Consider the following 13,510-nt stretch of genomic DNA (forward strand, 5'->3'; position numbering starts at 1 on the left):
CTGACTCTGATTTCAGCTCAGGTCATGATCTCAGGGTCATGGGATCGAGCCCCACGTTGGGCTCTGTGCTCAGCACAGAGTCGACTTGTCCCTCTCCCTCTGCTCCTACCCCCGCTCTCTCTAAAATAAATAAAATCTTTTAAAAAAATAAAAATTAAACAAACTGTCTTATATCCACATCACAGAAAACTACTCATCAATAAAAAGGAATGAATTATTAATACATGCAGCAACTTGGGTGAATTCCCAGAAAATTGTGTTGAGCTGAAAAAAGCCAAAACCAGAAAGTTATAAAATGTATTTAACATTCTTTTTTTTCTTTGCTAAGTGAAATAAGTCAAGCAGAGAAAGCCAATTATCATATGGTTTCTCTCATCTATGGAACATAAGAACTAGGAAGATCGGTAGAAGAAAAGGAAGAAGAAAGGGGGGGTAGTCAGAGGGGGGAGTGAAGCATGAGAGACTATGGACTCTGAGAAACAAACTGAGGGCTTCAGAGGGGAGGGAGGTGGGGGAATGGGATAGGCTGGTGATGGGTAATAAGGAGGGCACGTATTGCATGGTGCACTGGGTGTTATACACAACTAATGAATCATCGAACTTCACATCAAAAACCAGGGATGTACTGTATGGTGACTAACATAATAAAAAATATTAAAAAAAACAAAAACAAAAACATTCTTTTTTTCTTTTAAGACTGTATTTACTTATTCGTCAGAGAGAGAGTGAGAGAGGCAAGCAGAGGGAGAGGCAGGCTCCCCGCTGAGCAAGGATCCCAAAGCGGGACTCGATCCCAGGACCCCGGGATCATGACCTGAGCTGAAGGCAGACGCTCAACTGACTGAGACACCCAGGTATCCCTGTATATAACATTCTTGGTATGACAAAATTATAGAAATGGAGAACAGATTAGTTACCAGAGGTTAAGAACAGGGTGGGGACAGGAGACAAATGTGTGGCTACAAAGTGCAACATGAGGCATTCTTGGAGCATTGGCATGTCCTGTATCTTGACTGGGTCAACATCAATATCCTGGCTGTGAAACTGTACTATAACTTTGCAAGATGTTACCATCGGGAGAAACCGGGTAAAGAGTTCACAGGACGCCTCTGCATAATTTCTTACAACTACATGTGAATCTGCCACTATTTCAAAGTAAAAAAAAAATTGTTTTAATTAAAAAAGAAACAAAAGGTATAACCAACACAAAGATGTAAAAATAGAAAAATTATAGAAAAATTATAAACCTGAGAAACCAAAACTCAGTTCTCATGATTAAGCATTACATTTCTTTTTGTGATTTCTTGTAGCAAAAGAAAAAGAAGAAACCACGACAGGACAAATATTCTTGTTTTCTCATGAAAGTAATCACAGTAAATTTTTAGGAGAGACAGTCTCTCCTCTGGGAGTCAATTCTTTAATTTATTTATTTGAGAGAGAGAGAGAGCATGAGTCGGGGGACAGGCAGAGGGAAAAGGGAGAAGCAGGCTCCCCACTGAGTGCAGACCCCGATGCAGGGTTCAATCCTGGGACTCCAGGATCATGACCTGAGCCAAAGGCAGATGCTTAGCTGAGCAACCCGGGTACCCCTGGGAGTCGATTTTAAAAGAGCAATGAACTTAGGTTTGTTTTTTTTTTTTTTTAGATTTATTTATTTGTTTTAGAGAGAGCGAGTGCGTGAGCACAAGGTGCGAGGGTCAGAGAGAGAGAGAATCTCAAGCAGACTCCACACTGAGTGTGGAACCCCACACGGGGCACCGTCTCATCACCCTGAGATCACAACCTGAGCTGAAACCAAGAGTTGGACACCTAATAGACTGAACCACCCAGGCATCCCAAACTGATTCTTAAAATAAACCCCAGGGCACAATATAAAATCTACAGAGGAGAGGCTGGCTCAGGGCTCAGGTGCTGTTACTTCGAATGCTCCAGGACCCATGACTTGGTTAAGGGATCCTACGGGGAAAAAATGATACAATTTTCATGGCTGGTCTTATACCTAAATGGAGTAGATGATCACCCAAAAAAGCGTGGCTGCAGGGAAACCAAAAAGACATTCTTCACAGCCCAGCTATGTCTCGCCTATGTGGTGTCTGAAAGCCCATCACTAGCTATGCACTCCTCCGGGCTGAGAATTTTTGCTCCCTGGTTTCTTCTATTGACAATTCAGAGACTGGGCTTTGCTCAAGTGCTGCACACACAGGGGCTTCTGGGCATCTCAGAGACACAGGAGAACTTGGAGAAAGAATGTCATACCCTCTGCTTTCCCTCCTGCGATGACAGATGCCTCTTTCCTGTGCTTCCCATCCCTCAATTCTCAGCTCCTACCAGTATCCCCTGTTCCTCCTGAATCGTCAGTTTTCCTCCCTCTACAAGATCAGCTCTGTCAGCATACAGAATGGTTCTGCTATCTCTTATCTCTAAAGCCCAAACCCCAAACAACCCAACACTCAAACTCCACTTCCTGCCTTGACCCTGTATCTTCCTCTAGCTACTGCGCCATTTCTTTCTTTCCCTTCACGGCAAACCATGCATTGGCCAGAGGCTTGGTCTCCACTTTCTCACCAGCCTTTCTCTACTCGGCTGACATCAAGAGGGCTGCACACAGTTGGAGCCCACACAGTTGATCTCTATGTTCCCAAATCTGACAGTCACCTCTCCATGGTCGTCTTACGGGTTCTCTCTGCAGCATTTCTACCCAGCCGCCCACTCCCTACTTCATGACAGACTTTTTTATCTTGTCTGCCATGACTTCTCCCTCTCATGTTTTTCTTCTTACCTTACTGGCTTGTGGCGCATTCTGAAGTTGAGTTGAGCTGTTGGAGCACGTAAGGTATTTGCGACATTTTGTTTGCTCCTCCTCTGTTCCTCTTACACGTAGAGTGCCCTACAGCTGGTCCCTTTTCTTCTCTAGCTTCACTCTACTTAGGTCATCTTGACCAATCCCGGAGCCATTTACTCCCAAATCTGTATTTTTACTTCAGATCTCTCCCCAGAACTCCAGATCTTTCTATCCAAAGGCCAAGTCATCTCCAAAGGGATGACAGAGCGACATTTCAGACTTAACGGTCCAAAATAGCATTGAACATTTCTCCCTCAACCTGTTCTTCATCTACTCTCCCTTATGGAAATACCAAACATCCAATTCCTCAGGCCAAAAAGTTTAGAGGTTTCCTTGCTCTCTCTTTTCTCATCCCCAACAGCCAATCCATCAGCAAATCCTGCCAACGCTATCTTATCCAGAATCCATCCCTAGTCCAACTCTCTACCTTCCCCGTCCTGGGCCACCTCTGTAACTTCTAATTGACCTCCAGTCTCCATTCTCCATCCCCCTACCCCTCACCCCAACCCATCTTCCACACAGTAGCCAGAACAATCTTCTCAAACATAATTTGGATCATGTCACTCCTTTGCCTAAAATCCTCCATCAGATTGCCATCCAATTAGATAAAATCCAAACTTCCTGCTACAGCCTAGAAAGCACAAACCATCTGGTCCCTGCTATCTCCCTCTCCTTCCACCCTCTGCCAGGAGAAGCTCCAGCCATGTGGAAGGGCCCAGATCATGTCTGCCTTGTGATGGAAGTGTTTTCAGAAGCGAACACAGCAGGTACACAGTAAGTATTTGGTTGTGAATCAATAAGTGAATGATTTCCTCAGATAAACTTACAGACCTCGACTGGTAACAGCAGCTCTGTATCTCAGGGTCCTGGCTTGAAAAGCCAGCATCTCTAACTACCACTCTTCCTGGTTTGCTGTGAGAACTCGTGGGGAAAAAAACACTAGCTCTAAAAACCCACCCAACTGTTCTTTAATGGGTACATGTGCCAGTGTGAGTCCTGCGATGACAGTTGGGGCTCCGCCCCACTTTATTCTTTGTGCGCAATGACACAGGACTCTGAGTCCTCAAGCAAATGCTCCGTTTGTGCCTTTTACATCTGCCTCAGTGTGTGATTATCGTGGCATGATACGGGATGCGTGTGAAGGGAACACGGCGCGTGTGCAGAAGGAGATCATTATTCCCCCGTTAAGCAACAGTGTTGGGGGAGACACCAGCATATTTATCCAGTCAGTGGGCTCAGAGAAGCCACACGAAAGAACACGATCCCTGAAGCAGGAAGTGGCTCTGAGCCCCCAGGGCATCCACGCGAGGCCTGACTGCACGTCTGGCTCAGTCTGAAGTGGATTCCAGTTGTCTGCACTTGATGGCTTTATTGCATCTTGTTCCCGTTTTTTCTTGAGGGTCTGTTTTGTTTGTTTAACATCCCCACCGCATGCTTTAGTCTGCGCCGGCTGCACAGGGAAAGGCCGGGAAGAGGCCGGGACACTCCCCAGTCAACCTGCGGGCACATCTGGTGGTTTAGGAGAGCTCATGCTGACTCATGTTTTCTCACCTCCCTTTCCATCGCCAGCCTTTTTGGCTTCTTCCTTCTGTAAATATTGAAGTTTGTGTCTCTAAAGAGTGGGGTGGTGAGGTGGGGGAGGGCTTACAAAACCACAGTAACATTATTATGCCTGATAAATTTACCGATAATTCCTAATATCAGATATCCCCTGGTAGTAAATTTCCCTGATTACATCATATACATATGATATCTATATTAAAATAATTGGTTGGTTTAAATCAGGATCCAAGCAAGGTCCATGTATTGTGTTCGACAGATATGGCTTTTAAGTCTCTTTTTTAACCTAAAGGTTCCTTTTCCCACCCATCTTCCCCCTTGTTACTTGTTGAAGAAGAAGGTGAGTTTTTCTGAAGAGTTCCCCCCATTTTGAATTTTTCTGATTGAATTCTTGTAGTGTTATTTAACATGTTCCTTTCCCCACTTGCCATAAGTCAAATGTTAGATTAGAGGCCCGATCTGCTTTGGGTTTTTGTTTTTGTTTTTTTGTTTGTTTGTTTTTTGGTTTTCTTGGCAGGAGTTTCATATTCCCACTGGGGGCATTTAATGAGAAGATGTCCCTGATGATGTTAGCTGCCACCGGCAATCAATGCCTAGACCCACTATTCCATTAAGGTTTTAGAAGATGGTAAGTTTCTAATTCTGTCATTCCTTCTACATCGATCACCTGGACTATTTCTATATGGAGAAATTTTCCCTCCTCAACCACCTGGGTTTCCCTGGGGGTGCACTCTGCAAGGGCTCACGCTGCCAGGGAGACAGGGCACACTCAGATGCACCAGCTGTGCTCAGTGGTAAGCGTTCATCCAAGCGTGGGTGCAGGGGGAGGACGGAGTGAGCACCAGAAATGAGACGTGAGCTCCTCCTACCCGGGTCCCCACTGCTTCTGCATGGATGATTATGAGGTGGCTCATTGCTGAGCCCTTAAGTTTCCACTCCACAACTGGGCTTACCTGCAAGCTTCCCCGTTCTGTTCTTGAGCTTTGTCCTGACTCTAGTTCAGCTCTGAGAACAGCAACCTCACCTTATTCTTCTAGCAAGGCACTGAGCACCGAGTAGGCTATCGGTCCACCGACGACTGCTTGTAAATTCAGCATGATAAATTATTTATTTAATCATTACCATAATCACCCTCCAAAGCACTTCTGAAGCATCTATCTGGTCAGAGGGCTGGATGAAATGATATAGTTGCACCCCTCAGTAAGTCTTTAATCAATAATGGACAAGACCATCACAGACTGACGGGAAGGAGCCAGATATCTGAGTCAGCCCTAAACGAATACACGAATATAGAAATACGTTCAAAAAGTAATACGTTACTGCCGAATTGACTTCCAGAACCCACACCAGAGTATATTTCCCCTTCAGTGTAGAAGAATGCCTACTTCTCCACCCACTTGCCAACATTAGACATCATTTCTTGGAATCTTTGCCAAGTCCATAGGTGAAAATGGAATCGTATGTTCTAATTTATACTTTCAGTTAGTAGTGAGAATGAAGACCTCTTCATATTGGCCATTTGTATTTCTCCTTTTGTGGCAGATTACCTACTCACGTCTTTTGCTCATAAACACTGAGATTCCTGCGTGCCGCCAGATGGGGTGGGTGCTAGATATCACCACTATGCAAGAAATCAGGGACACCATATTTTCAATCTATTGTAAAAAAAAAAAAATAGAACATACATGTAAGCAAAAATGTTTAGAGAAAAATCATTCAAAATCCTACCTCTTGGGCAGAATTTTTTTTTTAAGATTTTATTTATTTATTTATTTGAGAGAGAGAGAGCAGGAGCAGGGGCAAAGGAAGGGGGAGAAGCAGACTCCCAGCTGAGCAGGGAGCCCAACGCGACGTTCGATCCCAGGACCCAGGGATCATGACCTGAGCCGAAGGCAGACACTTACTTGAATGAGCCACCCTGGCGCCCCCAGGCAGAATTGTTAATAATTTAGTTATTTCGTTCCAGACCTTCTATAACTATATGTGTGTTTTACACACATGGGCTCATGTTATAATCAGCTTTTCTGTAACTTGTTTTCCTCATAGGAACATTTGCAATTTCTTCAAAGAATGACAAATCAATAAAAAAAAGATAATATAGAGTCTGTTAATAGAAAAATAAGCAAAATATACTAATAGGCTAATCACCAGGTACTTGAGTTCAGACTGTTTTTACTGGCACCACCACCAGGCTGGAGATGAGGTTGGTGGGTCAGGAGTTGCTGAGGCAGATAAAACTCCTGTAACAACTACCTAAAAAGTATTTTAACAAGTTTAACTGGGATCTGGGCAGCGTTTTGAGATTCTGAGCTAAAATATGGGCAAATGAATTTTATCAATTAAGAACAAACAGCCAGAGACCATTTGCCTTTATCCAGCATTTATGACAAGGTGCTGTTACTTGTATTATCTATGATGCCACAATTTATTTCCTTGGGTTGGGTAATGCATTTAATCCAGGAAACAAAACATTCCATACATCATATTATTTCTGTGATAAATCAGGAAAAGAGAAGCACAAATGACCAATGTGCAGAGGTAGTCATCCCTCCTGTTATTTGGAGTATAAATTAGAATGAACGCACAATTCTATTTTTCACTACCATAGCATGTGCAATGATTCAAGGAAATGATAATGCCCAGGTGAGAAAGTGAGGATTCTATACACAGATGGAGCTCGTGTGCTTTGGAGCTAGCCTTCCGGGAAAAGATTTGGCCATAATAAGGTTTTCAGGATGAGTGTGCTCTTTGATACAGCAATACCATTTGCCAGGATTTATCCTAAGAAAACAACCATCGGTTTGAGTGACAATGTGTGTGTAAAATAAGGTAGGGGATTGGGCGAGGACGTTGTGGCAAATTCATACCATAGAATACTACAGGGCAATTAAAATCGTATTTTAGGGGGCGCCTGGGTGGCACAGCGGTTAAGCGCCTGCCTTCAGCTCAGGGTGTGATCCCAGCGATCTGGGATCGAGCCCCACATCAGGCTCCTCCGCTATGAGCCTGCTTCTTCCTCTCCCACTCCCCCTGCTTGAGTTCCCTCTCTCGCTGGCTGTCTCTATCTCTGTCAAATAAATAAATAAAATCTTTAAAAAAAATCGTATTTTAGATGAGTATTAGCTGCTGTAGGAGAATGTTCACCATGCATTACCATAGGAAGGAGGAAGGGTACAGACTACAGCTCGCTGTATGACCCCCTTTTTGTTTGTACATATTTGCACACAATTTTCCCAGTGCCACTCGTTGAAGAGATTGTCTTTTTTTCCATTGGATATTCTTTCTTGCTTTGTCAAAAATCAGTTGAGCATACAGTTGTGGGTCCATTTCTGGGCTCTCTATTCTGTTCCATTGATCTATGTGTCTGTTTTTGTCCCAGTACCACACTGTCTTGATGATTACAGCTTTGTAATAGAGCTTGAAGTCCGGGATTGTGATGCCACCAGCTTTGGTTTTCTTTTTCAACATTCCTCTGGCTATTTGGGGTCTTTTCTGGTTCCATACAAATTTTAGGATTATTTGTTCCAGCTCTGTGAAAAATGTCAATGGTATTTTTATAGGGATTGCACTGAATGTGTAGATTGCTCTGGGTAGCATAGACATTTTAACAATATTTATTCTTCCAATCCATGAGCATGGAATGTTTTTCCATTTCCTTGTGTCTTAATTTCTTTCATAGGTGTTCTGTAGTTTTTAGAGCATGGATCCTTTACCTCTTTGGTTAGGTTTATCCCTAGGTATCTACGGCTTTTGGTGCAATTGTAAATGGGATCGATTTCTTAATTTCCTTTTTTTTTTAAAGATTTATTTATTTATTTGAGAGAGAGAGAGCATGAGCAGGGGGTGGGAGGAGGAGCAGAGGGAGACAGCCGAGTCTCCACCAAGCAGGGAGCCCGATGCGGGGCTCAATCCTAGGACCCTGGGATCATGACCTGAGTCAAAGGCAGATCCTTACCACTGAGCCACCCAGAAGCCCCCAATTCCTTATTTTCTCTTTCTTCTGTCTCATTGTTAGCATATAGAAATGTAACTTATTTCTGGGGCGCCTGGGTGGCTCAGTCGTTAAGCGTCTGCCTTCGGCTCAGGGCGTGATCCCGACGTTCTGGGATCGAGCCCCACGTCAGGCTCTTCCGCTGGGAGCCTGCTTCTTCCTCTCCCACTCCCCCTGCTTGTGTTCCCTCTCTCGCTGGCTGTCTCTATCTCTGTCAAATAAATAAATAAAATCTTTAAAAAAAAAAAAAGAAAGAAATGTAACTTATTTCTGTGCATTGATTTCATATCCTGCCACGTTGCTGAATTTCTGTATGAGTTCTAGCACTTTGGAGATGGAGTTTTTTGGGTTTTCCACATAAAGAGTCATGTCATCTGCGAAGAGTGAGACTTTGACTTCTTCTTTGACAATTTGAATGCCTTTTATTTCTTTTTGTTGTCTGACTGCTGAGGCCAGGACTTCTAGTACTATGTTGAACAACAGTGGTGAGAGTGGATATCCTTGTTGTGTTCCTGACCTTAGAGGAAAAGCTCTCAGTTTTTCCCCATCGAGAATGACATTCGCTGTGGGCTTTTCGTAGATGGCTTTTATGATATTGAGGTATGCTCCCTTTATCCCTACACTGTGGAGAGTTTCAATAAAGAAAGGATGCTGTATTTTGTCAAATGCTTTTTCTGCATCAATTGAGAGGATCATATGGTTGTTGCCCTTTCTTTTATTAATGTGATGTATCACGTTGATTGATTTGTGAATGTTGAACCACTCTCGCAGCCCAGGCTTTTGCACAGTAAAGAGTCAACAAAACTAAAAGGCAACCTATAGAATGGAGAAGATATTTGCAAATGACCTATCAGATAAAGGGCTAGTATCCAAGATCTATAAAGAACATATCAAACTCAACACCCCAAAAACCAAATACTCTAGTCAATAAATGGGTAGAAGACATGAACAGACATTTTTCCAAAGAAGATATACAAATGGCCAACAGACACATGAAAAAATGCTCCACATCACTCGGCATCAGGGAAATACAAATCAAAACCACAATGAGAAACCACCTCACACTGGTCAGAATGGCTAAAATTAACAAGTCAGGAAACAACAAATGTTGGCGAGGATGCAGAGAAAGGGGAACCCTCTTACACTGTTGGTAGGACTGCAAGCTGGTACAGCCAATCTGTAAACAGCATGGAGCTTCCTCAAGAAGTTAAAAATAGAGCTAGCCTATGACCCAGCAATTGCACTACTAGGTATTTACCCCAAAGATACAAATGTAATGATCTGAAGGGGCACCTGCACCCCAATGTTCATAGCAGCAATGTCCACAAGAGCCAAACTATGGAAAGAGCCCAGATGTCCATCGACAGATGAATGGGTAAAAAAGATGTGGTATGTATGTATGTATGTATACACGCACACAATGGGATATTACTTGGCCATCAGAAAGGATAAATACTTACCATTTACATCGATGTGGATGGAACTGGAAGGTATTATGCTCAGCAAAATAAGTCAATCAGAGAAAGATAATTATCATATGGTTTCACTCATATGTGGAATATAAAAAAATAGTGCAGAGGATCATAGGGGAAGGGAGGGAAAACAGAATGGAAAGAAATCAGAGAGGGAGACAAACCATGAGAGACTCAACTATAGGAAACAAACTGAGGGTTGCTGGAGGGGAGGTGGGTGGGGGATGGGGTAATTGGGTGATGGGCATTGGGGAGGGCACGTGATGTGATGAGCACGGTGTTAGACACAACAGATGAATTACTGAATTCTACATCTGAAACTAATGATGTATTATATGTTGGCTAATTCAATTTTTTTAAAAAAGTACTTCTAAGAAGTATGGGTTGATATGGGGCATCCACAAACAGACTTAAAACTTTGATTCTAAATAGCTTTGGTGTTCTGATACTGGCCAGTGAGGGCAGGAGAGGTGACCCCTGCAAAGGTCCTAGGCTTGGGTGGCCACTCTGTGTAGATTTCAGTGTGGCCTGAATTTGCAGGGTGAGGGCTGAGGCCCTCGGCTCCAGGGCATTCTCCTTTGGTTCTGCTTGGGCAGCTGGGTTAGAGGCAGGATAAGTAAAGGAGATGAGAACAAATCATTCTGTACAAGGAGGAGGAGGGAGGCCAAGGTGCAAAGGAAGTGGTCTCGGACACCAAGTCCCTTGGCATGGCTCACCTAGACTGCCTCAAGCATTGCCCCCAGAGGGAGAGCCACCAGCATGTGCCTGAACTCAGAGGCAGAGAACAACTGTAGGGGCCTGCTGTCAGACACAGACGGCTCTGCAGACCATCTGCACATATAACAGTGGCCAGTTCACGCTGGGCGCTCAGTTCCCTGAAATCGCTGACTTTCTGCAACCTGAAACTTGTTTGGAGGCGGGAGAGGTGAATGAAAATGGGCCTGGAGGAGTCAAATTTATTTTTCTTTCTTGGTAAAAAAATTAGCTGGGAGGTCAGAATGCCATATAACAAGTCTGAAATAGGATGACAGGGTGGGGCAGGCTGAATCCTACAACAGTGACGGTTCAGATGCTCTAGGACCCTGGAGTAGACAGTCTTAAAGACTAAACAGAAAAGACTTTTTCAGTCTTCACCAGCTGAAGGTTAAGCAATAAGACCCCTTCTTTCCTGTCTAAAGGAGAATCCCTCACTATTCCTGAGCCAACCCCATGTTCCAGGTCAACTGCATGAGGCCTCCTGGCTCCCCTGGGTTTCCAGGTCTGAACCCTGTGAGAAACCCTAGAAGCATTCCCTGGTATGCTCCATCCCATCTCTGCCTACCCAGACCCCTTCCATCTTCAAGAACCATCTCCATGCCCATCTCTCACTCCCTCAACCTGGTAGGCTTCCTCCCTTAAGCCCCACTGCATTGTTTTCTTTTTTTCCCTCCAAGATTTATGTATTTATTTGAGAAAGAGAGAGAGAGCACAAGCAGGGGGAGGGGCAGAGGGAGAAGCAGACTCCCTGCTGAGCAGGGAGCCCCATGCAGGGTTCTATCCCACGACCCTAGGTCATGACCTGAGTTGAAGGCAGATGCCTCACCAACTGAGCCACCCAGGCACCCCTGCATTGTTTTTCCTGATTTATGACAACTAGTGTCCTTTTTAAACCTGTGTTTGTCTTATCCTTCCCTTATGCCCAGAGAGCAACTTGCACAGAGGACTGCATGTTGTCCAGCTCTATGTCCACATATCAGATTACTACATAAGTATCTGCTGAACATTTTTTTTAATCAACTTTTTATTTTAGGACAATTTTAAATGTAAAGAAAAACTGCAAAGATAATATAGAGAATTCCTGTATACCTTACACCCAATTTCCCCCATTATCAACATCTTACATTAGTACAGTACATTTGCCACAATTAATGAACCAGTATTGATACATTACTATTAACTACAACCCATACTTTATTAAGATTTCCTTATTTCTTCCTAATGTCCTTTTTCTAGTTCAGGATCCTTTCCAGGATACTACATTACATTTAGTCATCATGCCGCAGTTTCTCAGAATTTCCTTTTTTTAAAAAAATTACTTACTATGAAATTTACTCTTTTAAAGTGTGCAATTCAGTGATAGTATAGTCACAACATGTAACCATTAGTACTATCTAATGCACATTTTTATCACCCCCAAAATCAAATTCTGTACCTGTTAGCAGTCACACCCTATTCCTTCTTCCTCTCAGCCTCTGGCAAGCACTAATCTACCTTATCTTTATGGATTTCCCTATTCTGGACATTTCATACAATTGGATCATAGAAGATGTGGCCTCTTGTGTCTGGCTTCTTTCATTTAGCATAATGTTTTTAAGCTTTATTCGCATTGTAGCATAAATTAGTACTTCATTCTTTTTTATGGCTGCATATATTCTATTGTATGGCTATACCACCTTTTTATCCATCCATCAACTGTTGGACATTTGGGTTGTTCCATTTTTTATCTATTATGAACAACGTTTCTATGAACATTTGTGTACAAATGTTTGTGTAAACATATGTTTTCAGTTCTCTGGGGTATGTGTCTAAAAGTGGAATTGCTAGGTCATAGGGTATTCTATACTTAACTTTTTGAGGAACTGACAAACTTTTTTCCAAAGTGGCTACATCATTTTACATTCCCCCAGCAATGTGGTGAAGGTTCTGATTACTCTGCACCCACATCAACACTTGTTCTTGTCTTTTGTTCATAGCCATCCTAGTGGGCATGAGGTGGTATTTCACTGTGGTTTTGATTTGCATTTCTGTAATGACTAACGATGTTGAGCATTTTTTTCATGTGCTTACGGCCAATTTTATCTTCCTTGGAATAATAGCTATTCAGATTCTTTGCCCATTTAAAAATTTGATTATTTGAGAAACACGCTTGATAGAATGAACAGCAGGCTGAAAGAAGCAGAGGAATGAATTAATGACCTAGAAGACAGAGTAATGGAAAGTCAAGCTGAACAAAAGACAGAAAAAAGAATTATGCAAAACAAGAACAGACCTGGGGAAACCAGTGACTCCATTAAATGTAATAACATTCATATTATAGGAGTCCCAGAAGAAGAAGAAAAAGAAAAGAGGACAAATAATTTATTTGAAGAAATAAAAGTTGAAAACTTCCCAAATCTGGGGAAGGAATCAGATATCTGGATCCAGGAAGCACAGAGAACTCTCAAGAAAATCAACAAGAGCAGAACCACACCAAGACATATAGTAATTAAAATGGCAAAATATACTGATAAAGAAAAAATATTAAAAGCAGCAAGACAAAAGAAGACAGTTATATACAAAGGAAACCCCATAAGGCCATGAGCAGATTTTTCAGCAAAACTTTCCAAGCCAGAAAGGAGGTATGATATATTCAAAGCGATGAATGGGAAAAACCAGCAGCCCATAAGGCTATGAGCAGATTTTTCAGCAAAAAATTTCCAAGCCAGAAAGGAGGTATGATATATTCAAAGTGATGAATGGGAAAAACCAGCAGCCAAGAATACTTATCCAGCAAGGCTATCATTCAGAATAGGAGAGATAAATAGCTTCCCAGACACACAAAAACTAAAGGAGTTCAACCAGCCCTGCAAGAAATATTAAAGGGGACTCTGAGTGGAAAGGAAAGAC

Source organism: Ursus maritimus, unplaced genomic scaffold (assembly GCF_017311325.1).
Source record: "Ursus maritimus isolate PB19 unplaced genomic scaffold, ASM1731132v1 scaffold_25, whole genome shotgun sequence".
Lineage (NCBI taxonomy): Eukaryota > Metazoa > Chordata > Mammalia > Carnivora > Ursidae > Ursus > Ursus maritimus.